This window comes from Phacochoerus africanus, chromosome 8 (assembly GCF_016906955.1).
Source record: "Phacochoerus africanus isolate WHEZ1 chromosome 8, ROS_Pafr_v1, whole genome shotgun sequence".
NCBI classification, from domain to species: Eukaryota; Metazoa; Chordata; class Mammalia; order Artiodactyla; family Suidae; genus Phacochoerus; species Phacochoerus africanus.
This window is the reverse complement of record NC_062551.1, coordinates 105,936,846-105,952,347: the sequence shown is the minus strand read 5'-3', so window position 1 is coordinate 105,952,347 and position 15,502 is coordinate 105,936,846. Positions and strand designations below refer to the sequence as shown.

The 15,502-nt window shown below is 37.5% G+C and overlaps 1 protein-coding gene across 3 annotated transcripts in view; it reads left to right on the top strand.

Moving 5' to 3' along the window:
- LOC125134499 (proteolipid protein 2-like) overlaps positions 1–15,502 on the top strand; it is an 84,746-nt gene that overhangs the window by 12,259 nt on the left and 56,985 nt on the right. The window contains exon 3 of one of the 3 annotated variants that reach the window (XM_047793877.1): positions 13,150–13,301. The exons of the other annotated variants lie outside the window; for them this stretch is intronic. The gene's annotated coding sequence lies outside the window, so the exon portion shown is untranslated. The remainder of the gene's footprint in view (positions 1–13,149; positions 13,302–15,502) is intronic. 3 annotated transcript variants of the gene reach the window in all.

Below are 15,502 nucleotides of genomic sequence, written 5' to 3'. Positions count from 1 at the left end.
ACTGCTTGTCCTTATGTGCTGCCACAACTCTTTGCTCATTTTTCTATTAACTAACATTTTTCTATTTATATTTTTCTATTTCTATTATTTTTTTATGAACCAACATTTTTCTATTAGTTAATACTCCTATCATTCTATGTCGATATCTGGAGTCATCCTTGACTTTTCTCATTCTTTCCCAGCCACATTCAATACATAGAGAAATCATCTTGACTCTGCCTTGATAATATGCACCTGTCTGACCAGTTCTTACTCCCTACACTGTTACCACCTTCTTCTGAGACCCCTGAACAGTCACAGCAGCCTCCCAGTTTTCACTCATTTGTCCTCCCCCCATCCCCACCCCCAACTCCCATCTCTCTCTAGTCTGTACTACACAAAGGAGTCAAGGGGATCACCTTTAAAATTTGAGACAAGAGTTCCCGCTGTAGCTCAGCAGTAATGAATCCGACTAGTATCCATGAAGATGTGGGTTCAGTCCCTGGCCCTGCTTAGTGGGTTAAGGATCCAGTGTTGCCATGAGCCATGCTTGGATCTGGCATTGCTGTGGCTGTGGTGTAGCCTGGCAGCTGTAGCTCCAATTAGATCCCTAGTCTGGGAGCTTCTGTATGTCTCAGGTGGGGCCCTAAAAAAATTTTTTTAATAAAGTATTAAATAAATAAATGAAAAGTTTGAGACAGATCACATCACTCCCCTATCAAAACTCCCAAGTGACTCCCCATTGACTCAGAACAAGAGCCAATCCCTTACCAAGGCCTAAATGCCCCACCTGGTTCCCTACCACATTCCCTGACTCTCTCCATTCCAGTCACATTTATTCTCCTCCCTAGTGATCCTCCAAGCCCACCTCTCAGGTATTTGCCATTCAGTTGGTGCTACCTAGAAATCTGTTCACTCAACAAGTAGCACATTTTCTGCCTAGTATTTTTTGGTTCTCTACTTAGCATATTCTCAAAGGCTGTCTGAACTAGTACCCTCATCACTGCTTTACACTGCTTTATCCCTTCACGTGGCTTTATTTTTCTTCAAGGTATTTATTACTCTCTATATTTTAGTATTTATTTGTACATTATCTGTCTTTTCCACTAGAATGTGGACTAATAAGGGCAAGGATTGTTGTCTGTTTTTTCCATGATTTATCTTCGGTATCTAGAACCATGAGTAGTATAGGGAAGGAGATGAATAGATCAGATAGACCATGGATGGATAGACAGATCGATGGATGAATTCTGCTCAGCTGTATAGCACATTCACATCATTGTTTTACCCATTAAAACCTTTGTGGTAACTGTCAAAATCTCACTCCACTCTATTTCCAAGGCATCTAGCATAGTGCTGTGTCTCAGGCATAGTCAGTAAATCTCTGTTAAACTGAATCAAACCTACCTCTCTATAACATTTTTTCCATTACTTTTATCCATCACACATAATTCTACAAGATTAAGCCACCTAAAATCCAAGTCTGATCATTTTTTTTTTTTTTGTCCGTCCTACTACTGTAAATCCTTCAAGGAATTTTTCCTAAATTTTTCATGAAATTATTGTTTTGAGAAATCTTCTATTTATGAAATAGAGATAGTGTGCTTACATGTTACTTAATCTTCACAGTTACCCACTAGACAAGTAATACTCTCATCACTTGACAGACAAGGAAATAGAGCCTCAGAAAAATTTAATGCTTTTTCCAGGGTCAGTTACCTAATAATTGTCTGACCTACCTTATTCCAAGAATGCAGCTGTTACAATACATTTTGGTGTAATTTCCTTGGTATTCAAAGCCTTCCACAATATGGTCCCTATCTATCTTTTCAGTCTTACTCCTCTACTCTAGTACTCTAGCCAAAAACTATGATTAAACTATAGAAGTTCATGCTTCCTATGAAAGCTTGTGTAAAACAGGAAAAGTGGGAAGTTAGCAATTAGTAAAAAATAGGGAAATAATTTTATTTCTATTTTTTTACTTATTTATTTATTTATTTTTAGGGCCACACCTGTGGCATATAGAGGTTCCCAGGCTAGGGGTCTAATTGGAGCTGTAGCTGCCAGCCTACAGCACAGCCACAGGAACACCAGATCTGAGCCACATCTGCGACCTACACCACAGCTCACGTCAACACCAGATCCTTAACCCACTGAGCGAGGCCAGGGATTGAACCCCAGTCCTAGTCCAATTCGTTTCCGCTGCACCACGACTGGAACTCCCCAGGGAAATAATTTGAAAGACAATTATATTTCACTCCAAGGACTATCAATGAAATTAGTATCTATCAAAAATAACATGGATTGATGGGTGGATAGATAGAAATGCGACAAAGCGTTAGTAGTAAAATGTTAACTATGTCTATGACTCTAAGTGATGAGAATACGTGTGTTCATAGTAAAATATTTTCTTCGACTCTTCTTATGCTTCAAAATTTTTGTAGTAAAATCTTAGGAAAATGTATCAAATAATAGGGAAATTTCTTATAATAAAGTAGTATATTTTGAAAGCATAGGAAAATAGACTCTGCCCCCTCCCCAAAGAAAACAATTTACAAAATTATTAATAGTAGCTGTGTTTAGCTAGTACCATATGGGTAATTTTAATTTTTCCTTTTTGTATTTTTAGCATTTTACAAATGTTTAATGAGCATGTTATTCAGTTTGAATTTTAAGTGTTTTAAAAAATAAAAATGCATAGTAAATTGCACTTTATAATCCTATAATAAAATTAGCAGGATTCATGAGAAAGAATAGGAATCAACAGATAGAGGCAGGCAGATCAAATGGAGAACTGGCCCTAAGACTGCCTCTATGCTTTGATAAATGTTACCTGAATTACTTATAGGATCACTCCCCACACCTTGTTTACCAAAAAGGTACCTGCTATTTAAATATGCCTTTTAAAATTATTTCCTTGATGATCAAAAAGGCCACTTCTAGTGGAACTCTTTCACATTCCTCTGGGTCCAATATCCACGTAGCCCTTGATACTATTCACTCGTATTCACTTTATTTGTTAGCAGAGGCCTCCAATCATGTGGAGTTGAAGATTTGGTAAATACATCTTGGAAGCTTTTTGTAAGAATATTCCTGGAATTCTGACTCCCCACTGCTAACATAAATAAATTCTCTATATCAGCATGCTAGAATAGAGTTGGGCTTTGGAGCTAAGGTCAAGGGTAGGGTCAATCAGCAGGGGTCTTAAAAAACTTCAGAGGCTATGACATCTCAGTGTAGAGTAAGTTTTTTCTAACGTAAAAGGGAATGTTTGCAGATTCTTGAAACAAACAAACAAATGTGACTTGGCTTCTTTTTGGTCTCTTAAAAAAACCAATTCCTTAGCAGTTCTCAGATGGTAAACCCACAAATAAAGCTCTAGGCCGCATTTAGTTAAAAGATAACTCTTCTGAGTTTTAACCATTATTTTAATCAGGTAATTTTCTACCATATAGCAAGCAGCGCCCATTTAATGGACAAATTTTAAGCACAAAAAAGTTGTCTCTAAGGCAGTATCTTTGGAGAAAACACTAGAGAATCAAGAGACTATAAAATTAATACCAAAAAAATTTATTGGGCTTCAATTAGATTCTTGGCACAATTTCAGTATTCTAGTATCATACAGATTTACCCATAACTACAATTTGGTTTGGATTATCTGAGGAAGAAAATGAAGATGTTCTTTAAATTTACAATGTATAAAAGTCATATGATTCTTATAATTCTAAGTGATATTAGCTCTAGCAAAATAATTGTTTCATATAGATCTACAAATACACATTTAATGTACAAATGAAGAATCATAGCATTTTTATTTATTTGAAATTTTATTTATTTGAAATTATTCTTATTTCAAATTTAGTTTCCAGAACATAGACCTATGCGGCATTTCATGAAAAAAGTATTCAATAGTCAAATAAGTCTGGGAAATGGTATATGATCTACCCTTATCTTCAAAACTTATAATTCAAATAATCATATTAAAGACTTCAAGAAATTCTTTAAGAAGCCAGTACAACTTTGTTTAACCCAATGTTTCTGAAATTTCCATGATCATGGAGCCCTTTTATTGCCTAGCATTTATTAACATTTTGCAGAACCTCTTTGGGAAACAGTGCTCTAGACCTCATTATCCTCATTTTTATAGGAAGTGAGGGTTTGGAGATAAACTAGTTGGCTTAAAGAAACAGTTCTTTATTTACTTAGAGAGACTCATCGGAAGGTAAACTACACAGTATTTTGTTTTCTTTTTCAGGTACACCCAAGGCATATGGAAGTTCCCAGGCCAGGGATCAAATCCAGGCTGCAGCTGTGACCTTCCCCATGGCTGCAACAATGCTGTATCCTTAACCCACTGCACCACAGTGGGAACTCCACCACACAGTATTTTTATTTTAAAATCAATTGCAATTATTTCTTCCTATTGAAACTTTGTTTTGGGAGTTCCTGTTGTGGCGTAGCAGGTTAAGGATGTGACGTTGTCACTATGAGGATGGAGGTTCAATTCCCGGCCTCGCTCAGTGGGTTAAGGATCCAGTGTTGCTGCAAGCTGCCTCATAGGCCTGCAGATGCAGCTCCCATTTGACCCCTAATCTGGGAACTTCCACATGCCTTAAAAAGTATGGCCATAGAAAGGAAAAGAGAAAGAAAGAAAGAAAGAAAGAAAGAAAGAAAGAAAGAAAGAAAGAAAGAAAGAAAGAAAGAAAGAAAGAAAGAAAGACAGACTATCAGTGATCATAGATAAAAACAATGTACACTTGCCTTGGTTTCTGCAGCTAGACCCTTGGTGAAAAATACTACATACTCCAGTCTTCCCTGATTCTTAAATCAGTTTGTGTATATTAAGTAACTAGGCATCTGAGGTACATTAAATTATTTGGGAGGGTAAATTACCTACCTGTTAATGTCCTAGCTATGAAAATATCACTGTAAATATCTCTTTCAAGGTTCAGTAGTGTTTCCAACCATCCCACAAAATCTTCCCTGACAACTCCCATTCACAGTGATTTTCCCTGTGATCAATAAGTAATCAAATTCTGTCATCTATTGCTACTTACCTGCCCCGTGTGTATATCTTATCACCCTAAAGAGATTGCAAGCTCCTAGAATGCTAGAATTAATTCTTACTTTCCTTTGAGTTACCTTAGACACATGATAGATTCTCAAGAAACAGTTTTAAATGACCAAATGACTAGTTGCATAGAGTAGGGAAAAATAGCCTGAAAGATTGGAAAAGGAATCCAGCATTTCACCTTGTTTCTACCTTCAGAACTCCCTCTTTCTCTGCCTATATGGCCAGCAATACCCTCTTAGCAGTCTTGTCTAGGGGCCCACAGTAAGCTAGGCTGCCTTGCTCACAGGATACTGCTTGAACCCGCCAACATTCCAGTGATTCAGGGAGAACTTCATCAAATCAGTAAGACAAGTACATGTCATCCCCCAAATCTATTTGGCAATCAAATGGGCCTTAATAATAAAATGAAAGCCTGGCTTTATTTCTGTTTATTTGGCTTCAGATTAAGTACATTCCCCAAAAGTACAAAGCAGTGCTTTTCTGACATTCAGTTAAATTGTCCTTCTCAAAAAGAAGCTGATACCAGAGTGTAGATAGTTCCAATTAGGTTTTAGCCTGTTTTCTGGCAATACTAGAAATGTTGAAAAGGAAACTCCCTATCCTTCTCTGTCACTGGTGATCCAGGCCAAATTTGGTTAGAGGACAAACTCTGTACTAAAAAGGTTTAAACAAACCAAGTAGCCACAAAGTGGGGTCCTCCACTATTCCCAGAAAATATACCTTTTGCTATAAACACATCTTTGATTGATATGGACCAATATTGTCAGATTAATTTATTGTTTTTGCCCACAAACAAGCCAATTTGTGTTGTGTTTGCAGCACTGCTATCAACACTGTGGGGTTACAGAGGATGAATAAAGGTATGGTTCCTCCCTTCCAGGGATTTAAAATCTAAAAAGAGTGAGATCCTGCTGTATAGCACTGGGAACTATGTCTGGTCACTTGTTTTTTGTTTTTGTCTTTTTGTCTTTTTGCCTTTTCTTGGGCTGCTCCTGCAGCATATGGAGATTCCCGGGCTAGGGGTCTAATCGGAGCTGTAGCCGCCCAGCCTACGCCAGAGCCACAGCAACGCAGGATCCGAGCCACATCTTCGACCTACACAACAGCTCACGGCAACGCCGGATCGTCGACCCACTGAGCGAGGTCAGGGATCGAACCCGCAACCTCATGGTTCCTAGGCGGATTCGCTAACCACTGCGCCATGACGGGAACTCCTGGTCACTTGTGATGGAGCATGACAATGTGAGAAAAAAGAATGTATACATGTATGTGTGACTGGGTCACCTCGCTGTACAATAGAAAATTGACAGAACACTGTAAATCAGCTATGATGGAAAAAATTAATATCATTATTTAAAAATTAATTAATTAAAGTTTCCCCCAAAAGTGACATAAGACTAACATTGAAAACAGCTGTGAACAGTACAGGGTGTTCTATATGATCCAGTGCTGACTTGGAGGCCTTGAACTTTAAATGCAACAGAAATTCAGTGAAGGGGGAAAGTTACCAGGAGTTTTGATCATAAAAGAAGATTTTGTGAAGAAAATAGGATAGTAAGTGAACACTGAAGGAGAGACAGGATTTGAGGCAAAGAAGGTAGGCTGTCCATTCTAGTTTCAGGAAACATCAATTTGTTAATTCTTTAAGATGCCCAGTTCTTGATTGCTATATGGCAGAACATATGTAAACAAATACACTTTCACTCATTGGGCTATTACCTTTTTAAAAAACTACCTTTAATATACTATTATTTTAGTGGTCTATAAATAAATTTGCTCAATTTTCCATTTCACTTTTGGCAGAGTCAGGCCAATAATTTGGCTTATTAGGCTGAAAGTTATTAATCATATGCATGTAGTTGATTAACAAATAAAAAAAGTGGTCACTATGTGCCAGGCACTTTTCTGGGTGCTGAGGATAAAATGGTGCATAAGGGAATTCCCATTATGGCTCAGTGGGTTAAGAACCCAACTAGTCCCCGTGAGGACATGGGTTCAATCCCCAGCCTTGCTCAGTGGATTAAGGATCCAGCATTGCTGCAAGCTGCTGTATAGACTGCAGATGTGGCTGGGATCTGGGTGTTGCTGTGGCTGTGGCATAGACCTGCAGCTGCAGCTCCAATTTGACCCCTAGCCTGGGGACTTCCATATGCCACAGGTACAGCCATTAAAAAAAGAAAGAAAAATGGTGCATAAGTAATCAAGATACCTGCCAAGTTTAAATATGTTGGTGGAGACAGACATACAGAGAACACCATGATTACAATTATAATATGTGTCCTCAAAGAAAAATACAGAGATCTCTGAAAGCATCTATCAGGGAAGCTGAACTTAGATTAGAGAAGCAGTGATAAATTTCTTGAGAAATAGATCATGTAGACTGAGACCTGAAGTATGCTTGAGTTAAAGGTGAGGGTGGCAGAAACAGAGTATCCTAGGAATAGAGAAAGCAAATAATGTGGTTGAAGGTTAGCAGGAGATGAGGCTGGACAAATAAATAGAGCTGGGTTGTGCTTATGCATCTATATTATAAACAAATTATAAATTATATCAAGCTAAAATATTCAGCAGCAGTGGCATTTAATTTTACTTTTTTATTATAAACTATGATGAGAATTAAATTTCTTTTATTGTAACAAAAATGTGAAGCAATTACCCTCCAGGAAGGTGAATAGAATCTCTTCTCTGGGGAAAGCAAACTTCTCCAAGAGGAAAGACATAAAGGTTTTGATGGAGAGATTCCTCAAGTGCCAGATCATCCTATATCGAGCACCCATGTGATCAGAGACTCCTGTCAGCTTCTTAGTGCTCTTCTCTTAAATGTGAGTTTATAACTAAAGAACACCAGATATTGGAGAAGAGTCTCTAACATGAAAGATAAAAACCAAAACAAATAAACAGAAAAAGAAACTTGAAGAAAACAGAACTATGCATGGTGATGAAAATGTCAAAGAATTAATATCTTCAGAGAGATAAGATATTGAATACACAAAAGAATGGGATGATATAAAGAGAGCTACTGGAAGTTAAAAATGTGATGGTATAAATAAAAATCTAAATGGAAAATTATAAAATAAAATTTAGAAACTCTTCCAGAAAGAAAAGCAGAAAAGCCAGAAATGAAAAATTGGAAAGAAAAGTTAGGAAAACTAGAAGACCAGTCCTAGACATCCAACATATATCAAACAGAAGTTCCAGAAAGACAACAGAGAAAATGGAAGGAGAAAAGTCACCAAAGAAGGAATTCAAAAATTTTTCTAGAAATGAATATTACAAAACTTTTAACTGAAAAGGCCCAACACGGTGAATAAAAATAGACTCACCAAAAAGCATGTCATTATGGATAAAGAGAGAATTCTATAAGCTGTTGGGGAGAAAAAAACAGGTTACATACAAAGCATCAAGAACCAGAATATCCTATTGTACAGCACTGGGAACTATATACAATCTCTTGGGATAGAACATAATGGAAGATAGTATGAGAAAAAGAATGTATATATACATTATAGAACATAATGGAAGATAGTATGAGAAAAAGAATGTATATATACATATATATATATGAGTATGAGAAAAAGAATGTATATATACATATATATATGAGTATGAGAAAAAGAATGTATATATACATATATATATATGAGTATGAGAAAAAGAATGTATATATACATATATATATATGAGTATGAGAAAAAGAATGTATATATACATATATATATATGTATGACTGGGTCACTATGCTGTATAGGAGAAACTGACAACACTATAAATAACTATACTTTAATAAAAAATTAAAAAAGAATGAAAATAGATTTACACTTCCCAACAACACTGAAATCTAGAAGACAGTGGAGAAGTACCTTCAGATTTTTGAAGGAAAATTATTTCTAAATAATAATTCTAGGTCCACCTAAACTATCAATTAAGGGGAAAGAGCAAATAAAGACATTTTCACTCATACAATGTCTTGAAGATTTACCTTTCATGCCTTCTTTCTCAGAAAACTCTTAGAGAATATACTCCACTTAAACAAAGGGGTAAATCATAAACATACAAGATACCGGGTATAGGAAACAAAGGATCCAACACAATAGAGAGGCAAACAGAATCCTCAGAATGATGATGATGAAAAAATCCCAAGATAATGCCTACCTATCAAGGATAGATGACAACTGGTACAGACTAAAACAAACCAGAGAGTTCAGAGAAGGCTTCTTAAGAAGATTAAATTGATGGAACACCTGATGCATATCAAATGTGTTAAGAGAGTTAGACAGGAGTTCCCATCGTGACTCAGTGGAAACGAATCTGACTAGCATCCATGAGGATACAAGTTCAATCCCTGGCCTTGTTCAATGGGTTAAGGATCCGGCGTTGCCATGAGCTGGGGTGTAGGTCGCAGATGCAGCTTGGATCCCACGTTGCTGTGGCTGTGGCGTAGGCTGGCAGTTGTAACTCCAATTAGAGCCCTAGCCTGGGAATTTCCATATGCTGTGGGTGTGGCCCTGAAAAAGAAAAAAAAACTAGAAAAAAAAATCATTAAAAATAGTAGTATTATTCAGAGGTAAATAGCAACATTATTAGATGAGAGGGGAAGTAATGAAAGAGAACTAATTTTCCTAATAAGCCTTATAGAATTATTTGGCTCTTTCAACTATATGCATGTATAATACTGATGAAAGTAAAGTTTGTATTGGTGCTATGGAGGCTAACAAATAAAATCAAGGCCCTGAAATTGCTCATTGTCAAGTTGGGAAAGAGACATAGTCAGCTATTTCGTATGAGACTAAAAGCAACGTGTGTGCTAAGAGGTTAAAACAGAAAGCTATGGGAGACAGAAGGAGAGCGAAGGTACAGCCTTTAGAGATAAACAGTTTTTTATAAAGTTTTTGTGTCAGGTCTGGAAGGAAATGGGGGGATTTTAGTAGGTAGAGATCAGTGTGGTGGTATAGAGATTGTGTAAGTAAAGGCAGACAGGCAGAAAAGCTATGCTCCTGCTGATTTGGTAGAGTGTGCAGTGCAAGCAAGACGTGCTGAGAAATGAGACTGGGGGGAGGAAGTTGAGTACATACATTTGGATGACCTTGAAAATTCCATTAAAGCTTTTGGAAGGCAATGGGAAATTGTTAACTTTTTGGAGCAGGGAATTGGTATTATTTGAGCTGTAATTTAGGAAGATTGTCTGGCAGCAATACGTAAGTTGGACTGGAAAGGAAAAGAGAAGGCAAGGAAATAAGGAGGAACCCAATTTAATAGCCCAGGGCAGGGTTCTGAGGGTCTGAACCTGAACAAGTTTGGTGGAAATTGAAAGGCAGGGGTGGATAGTAGACAATTCAAAGATAACAGTTAAACCTACTTTTAACAATGTTTTATTTGCTTTCACTTTTCTTCTGCTGGAAATTCTTGATGGGGACTCTGTGGCTTTAACTGGCTGAGGTAGGGAGACCAGGTACCAAATCACAGTGATTTGTCTTATATATTTGAAAAGCCAACTGGTTAATAAGCCTTAGAACATTCTGATCTTGGTATAAAGACTTGAGGTACTGATGTTTTCTAATACTATATTTTATTTCAGTTGGCTTTTTTAATATAGTTGCTATACTGTTGACCAAGGACTTCAAAAGGATTTAATTATGCTTTACTCTTCATCATCTCATCATTCTTGTAAACCACAAGTATTTTAAAATAAAGAAACAAGCCACAGTTAACATTATACTCAATAGTGAAATCTGAAAGCTTTTCCTCTAAAATCAGGAACAAGACAAGGATACCCACTCTCACTACTTTTATTCAATATAGTATTGGAAGTTTTAGCCAGAGAAATTAGGCAAGAAAAAGAAACAAAAGGGATCCAAATTGAAAAAGAAGAAAGAAAACTGTCACTCTTCATAGATGACAACATTACATATAGAAAACCATAAAGACTTCATCAAAAACCTGTTAGGACTAATAAATTCACTAAACTTGTAGAATACAAAATCAATACACAAAAATCTGTTGCATTTATATATACAAAAAATGAACTATAAGAGAAATTAAGAAAACAATCCCATTTACAACTGCATCAAAAAGAATAAAATACCTATGAACAAATTTAACCAAGGCCATGAAAAACCTCCTTCTAATAGGAAATTGGCCAATCTCTTATGTTTAACCTCTAAAGTGGCTACAAATCTAGTCACACTGACTTCAGTCTCTCCCATATTCCCAATCTACCCATCATTCACAACATTGTCAGGTACATGTTCCTGTTTAATAATCACCCATTCAAATTTATATAGTGGTTCCCTAATGGCTGCCTCCCCAACACTACAAATTTTCTGTTCAATATTCAAGGCCAATGCCTGATCCCATTCACCTCTGCAGCTTTACTGTCAGTGGCCTCTAACACTACAGCCACTCCAGTCTGGCTGATCTCATTACCCTACTCTCATCATGAACCGAACTGCTTGCAGTTCAGTATTCTGCTTTCAGCCTTTTCCTACCTGGAATTCCCTCCCTTGACCTTTTCTCTTGTTCAGGTTCCTCTCTGTCCTTTAAGGCTGGCTCAGTTTCTACCTTCTCCATTACCTCCTCTCTCGGGTACTTCAGAGAAAGTATTTTCTAAAGTTATGTAGCATTGAGAGTCTGCACCATATAATTTGACATTTAATTATCCGCTTTATTTTTACATGTGCTGCCTGCCTCTCCTTTCTAAGCAGACTATCATTTCCTGGAGAACAGATTAACTCTATCATGTACTTCTGATTCCTTCTACCTTTAGTCTTTGGATTAGTCAGAATTATCTTGGTTGCAAGTGACAGAATCCCAATTCAAATTAGCTTAAATGGAAAAGGGATTTTTTTTTTAATACTCAATATAAATAAAGAACCTATGGGTAGAGCAGGACTTAAAAAACTTATAAACATATTTGAACTTAGGTGCTTAAACAACATCATCACAAGTCAGTCTTCATCTCTTAGCCCTGCCTTCCTCTGAGAGAATGAGCTCAGGCAGTATTAGCAAAGGTGACCAGGGGCAATTCTGAAGTTACATTTGAAGGACCTAGTAAACTCAGCAGAAAGAATGCATTTTTTTTCTCCATTGTTTCAGAAAAGACCCAAGGCTGACTCTTACTGGCCTGGAGAGGGTCACATACTCACTCTTGAACCAATCACAGCAACTTTGATTAATTAGGTCTGGGTCACATGGTCATGCCTTGACCTGAGAAAATGTGGATGCAGGGTCTCACGTGGATACAGAACACGCCCACTGAGAAAGGTTCAGGAATATTACTACAAAGGAAAATTCAGACATTGTTTCCCAAAGAAGCGAAAATGATTCTGGACAGGCAAAAATAGCCAATGTCTGTAAACATGTCCCATCTCCTCTGTCATTTAGAACATTATAAAAGTTCTTTCAAATGAGATAAACTTTCTGAGCTGTTAAATTATATTTATTTATTTTTGATTCACTATGGGAGAAACATGGGCAAAATGTGGCATCTAGGGGAATGAAGAGTCATCTTTTATTCTCCTTATGTAAACCCGGGAAGCCATGGCAAGCATCCCTTGAAGTAAAATAGTATTGCCAAAAGAATTCTCCTTAGGCTTTGATTCAGGCAGATTTGAAAAGAGCTGATTAATGCACTATAAAAGATCTTAATGAAATTAGACATTCTCTTCTTGTTTCCTGTGCTATTAGAGCCCAATGAACTTCAAGAATAAAGGCATTCATGGAGTTCCCGTCGTGGCACAGCGGAAATGAATCTGACTAGGTTGTGGGTTTGATCCCTGGTCTCGCTCAGTGGGTTAAGGATCCGGTGTTGCTGTGAGCTGCAGTATAGGTCTCAGACCCGGCTCGGATCTGGCATTGCTGTGGCTCTGGCATAGGCCGGCAGCTAAAGTTCTGATTAGGCCCCTCCTAGCCTGGGAACCTCCATATGCCACAGGTGCAGCCCTAAAAAGAATAAAGGCATTCATGTGGTGAAGAACTTGAAATAGAAAACAAATTTAGTCATAAGTCAGAATGACCTAGTTATAAAAAGTAACAGTAATTTAACTTTAATGTTTACTCACCATTACAGAAGCAAACACTCTTATTTATATTCTCTTCAGATGTTGTCAGAATCCCTGTCCCCACTCCCTCCTCAGGAAATCTGACACAAGCTGAACATGAGCTTTGATGACTGTCACCATGGGAAAAGTCAGGATATCATGTGCGGGAGAACCTGGAAGTATTGAATGGTAAAATGGATACAGTTGTACAAGTAAGTCATTAACAAGTCAGATGCCAATTTGCTGAGAACTGCCTTATTAATTAGAGAAAACCTAGAATCAAAAGTTCAGTTTGGATGAGATCATCACTCACCTCAAGAGAAAAATATATTGGAATTACCTGGTGGCTCAGTGGGTTAAGGATCTGGTGTTGCCACTGCTGTGGCTCAGGTCACTGCCATGACCTGGGTTCAATCCATGGGTGGGAAACTTCCACATTCAAAAGTAAAAAAGAAAGGAAGGAAGGAAAAAGAGAGGGAGGGAGGAAGGAAAGAAGGAACAAAAAAGCATCAAGTTGTATTTTACCAGAAGCTGGAAGCTAGAAGCCAGATAATAATATGAAGGGTGGTGACCAGAAGACAGACAGCACAGTCCACTTGCCACACATTAATTAAGTGGGTAAACAATGGAAGGTGTTTATTAAAACCAATCAGGAGTTCCCACTGTGACTCAGTGGGTTAAGAACCTGACATAGTCCATAAGGATATGGGTTTGATCCCTGACCTCTCTCAGTGGGTTAAGTATCTGTTGCTATAAGCTGTGGTGTAAGTTTCATATGTGGCTGGATCCTGAGTTGCTGTGGCTGGCACAGACCAGCAACTGCAGCTCTGATTCAGTCCCTAGCCTAGGAACTTCCATATGCCATAGGTGCAGCCCTAAAAAGAAAAAAAAAATCAATAAATTTGGTTAAATTGGCCTGGGAGAGGGCTAGAAATGAAAATGATAGCCCTGAAGAGTATATTTTAAAATATAAGATTAAACAGTTCTGTTAATGATTCACATGACAGAAAAAAATATCTATGCTAATTTTAAATTAAGTACAGAGGGGAATAGGAAAAAAATTGGAACTTTGAAATCAGATAGATCCAAATTCAATTTTCTACCACTTACTAGGCACAATCTTGGCAAAGTTTTACATTCCTTCAAAGGCTAAGTTTCCCTTTTTGTAAAATGAGGGATAATAGTAACAGTATATGCCTCACAGACTGGTCTAAGGATTAAACAAGAAAATATATGTGTGATATTTTTAGCATGATACCTGGAATATAGTAAGTTCTAATTAATTATCAGACCTTATCACTATTATTATTAATTCTAAGGTGAGATCTTTGAAGAAAACAATGAACCATCCAAATAACTTTGTTTTGTGGAAGCAGGATTAGAAACAAACTGAATGGGTTCAAATAATTCAAAATTGTGACAGTACATTTGCAAGCGTATATCAAGATGGCTCTGACAAGATTCTCCAGCAAAGAATGAGTAGGTTCGCTCTAAGAGGGTGAGGATGAGCCATGCATCCTTTTGTAAAATCAGAGATTTGGTGTCTTGGTCACATCTGTATCATGTGTGCCTGTATCAGACACATACCTGTGGAATGAATGGAAGAATGACTCTAGGACACAGTAATGAGGACATATTACCCTCAGAAATCATGAAATGATTCTATGTGTCAGAATTTAATCGATAACCTGCAGTTTCTAGAAAAGGAGAGATCATGATAAGCATACTCATTTCCCTAAAGGATCTTCATGTCTGAATGGAACGTCCTAGCAGCATAAGGAACCCTAGAAACTGTCAGTCATTGTGCTAGTCTTGGTTTTCACACTGCTGTTGTTTCCAGAATCCTTGAGCTCTGTGCAAAGATAAGGCAGAATGGGTTATAAGGCTGGGGCCAGATTCAAAGTATAATTCATTTGCAAATTCAAATCAAATGAGTGTATACTCAGTCTCCACAAATCAAAGCTATTTCAAGTAGCTTTAAGTACTCAGGCTTGTTTCCTTTGTTGTTGCTGCTGCTGCTGTTGTTGTTTAGTATTACTGTGGTGTACCTTCTCTCAGTGTTCAGAGCTCCTATCATTGCACGATACTATTTTCAAATAAAACAGTGACAACAACAAATTTTCTTCAATCTACATTAACATTAAAAAAGGTCATATACATTGGGAAACCAATATATGAAGGCATTTAAAAAAGCACATTACGGGAGTTCCCCATTGTGGCGCAGTGGAAACAAATCCAACTAGTATCCATGAGGATGCAGGTTAGATCCCCTCGCTCAGTGGGTTGGGGATCCAGCATTGCCATAAGCTGTGGAAGACACAGCTTGGATCCCACGTTGTTGTGACTGTGGTATAGGCCAGCAGCTGTAGATCCGATAAAAGCCCTAACCGGGGAACTTCCATATGTTGTGAGT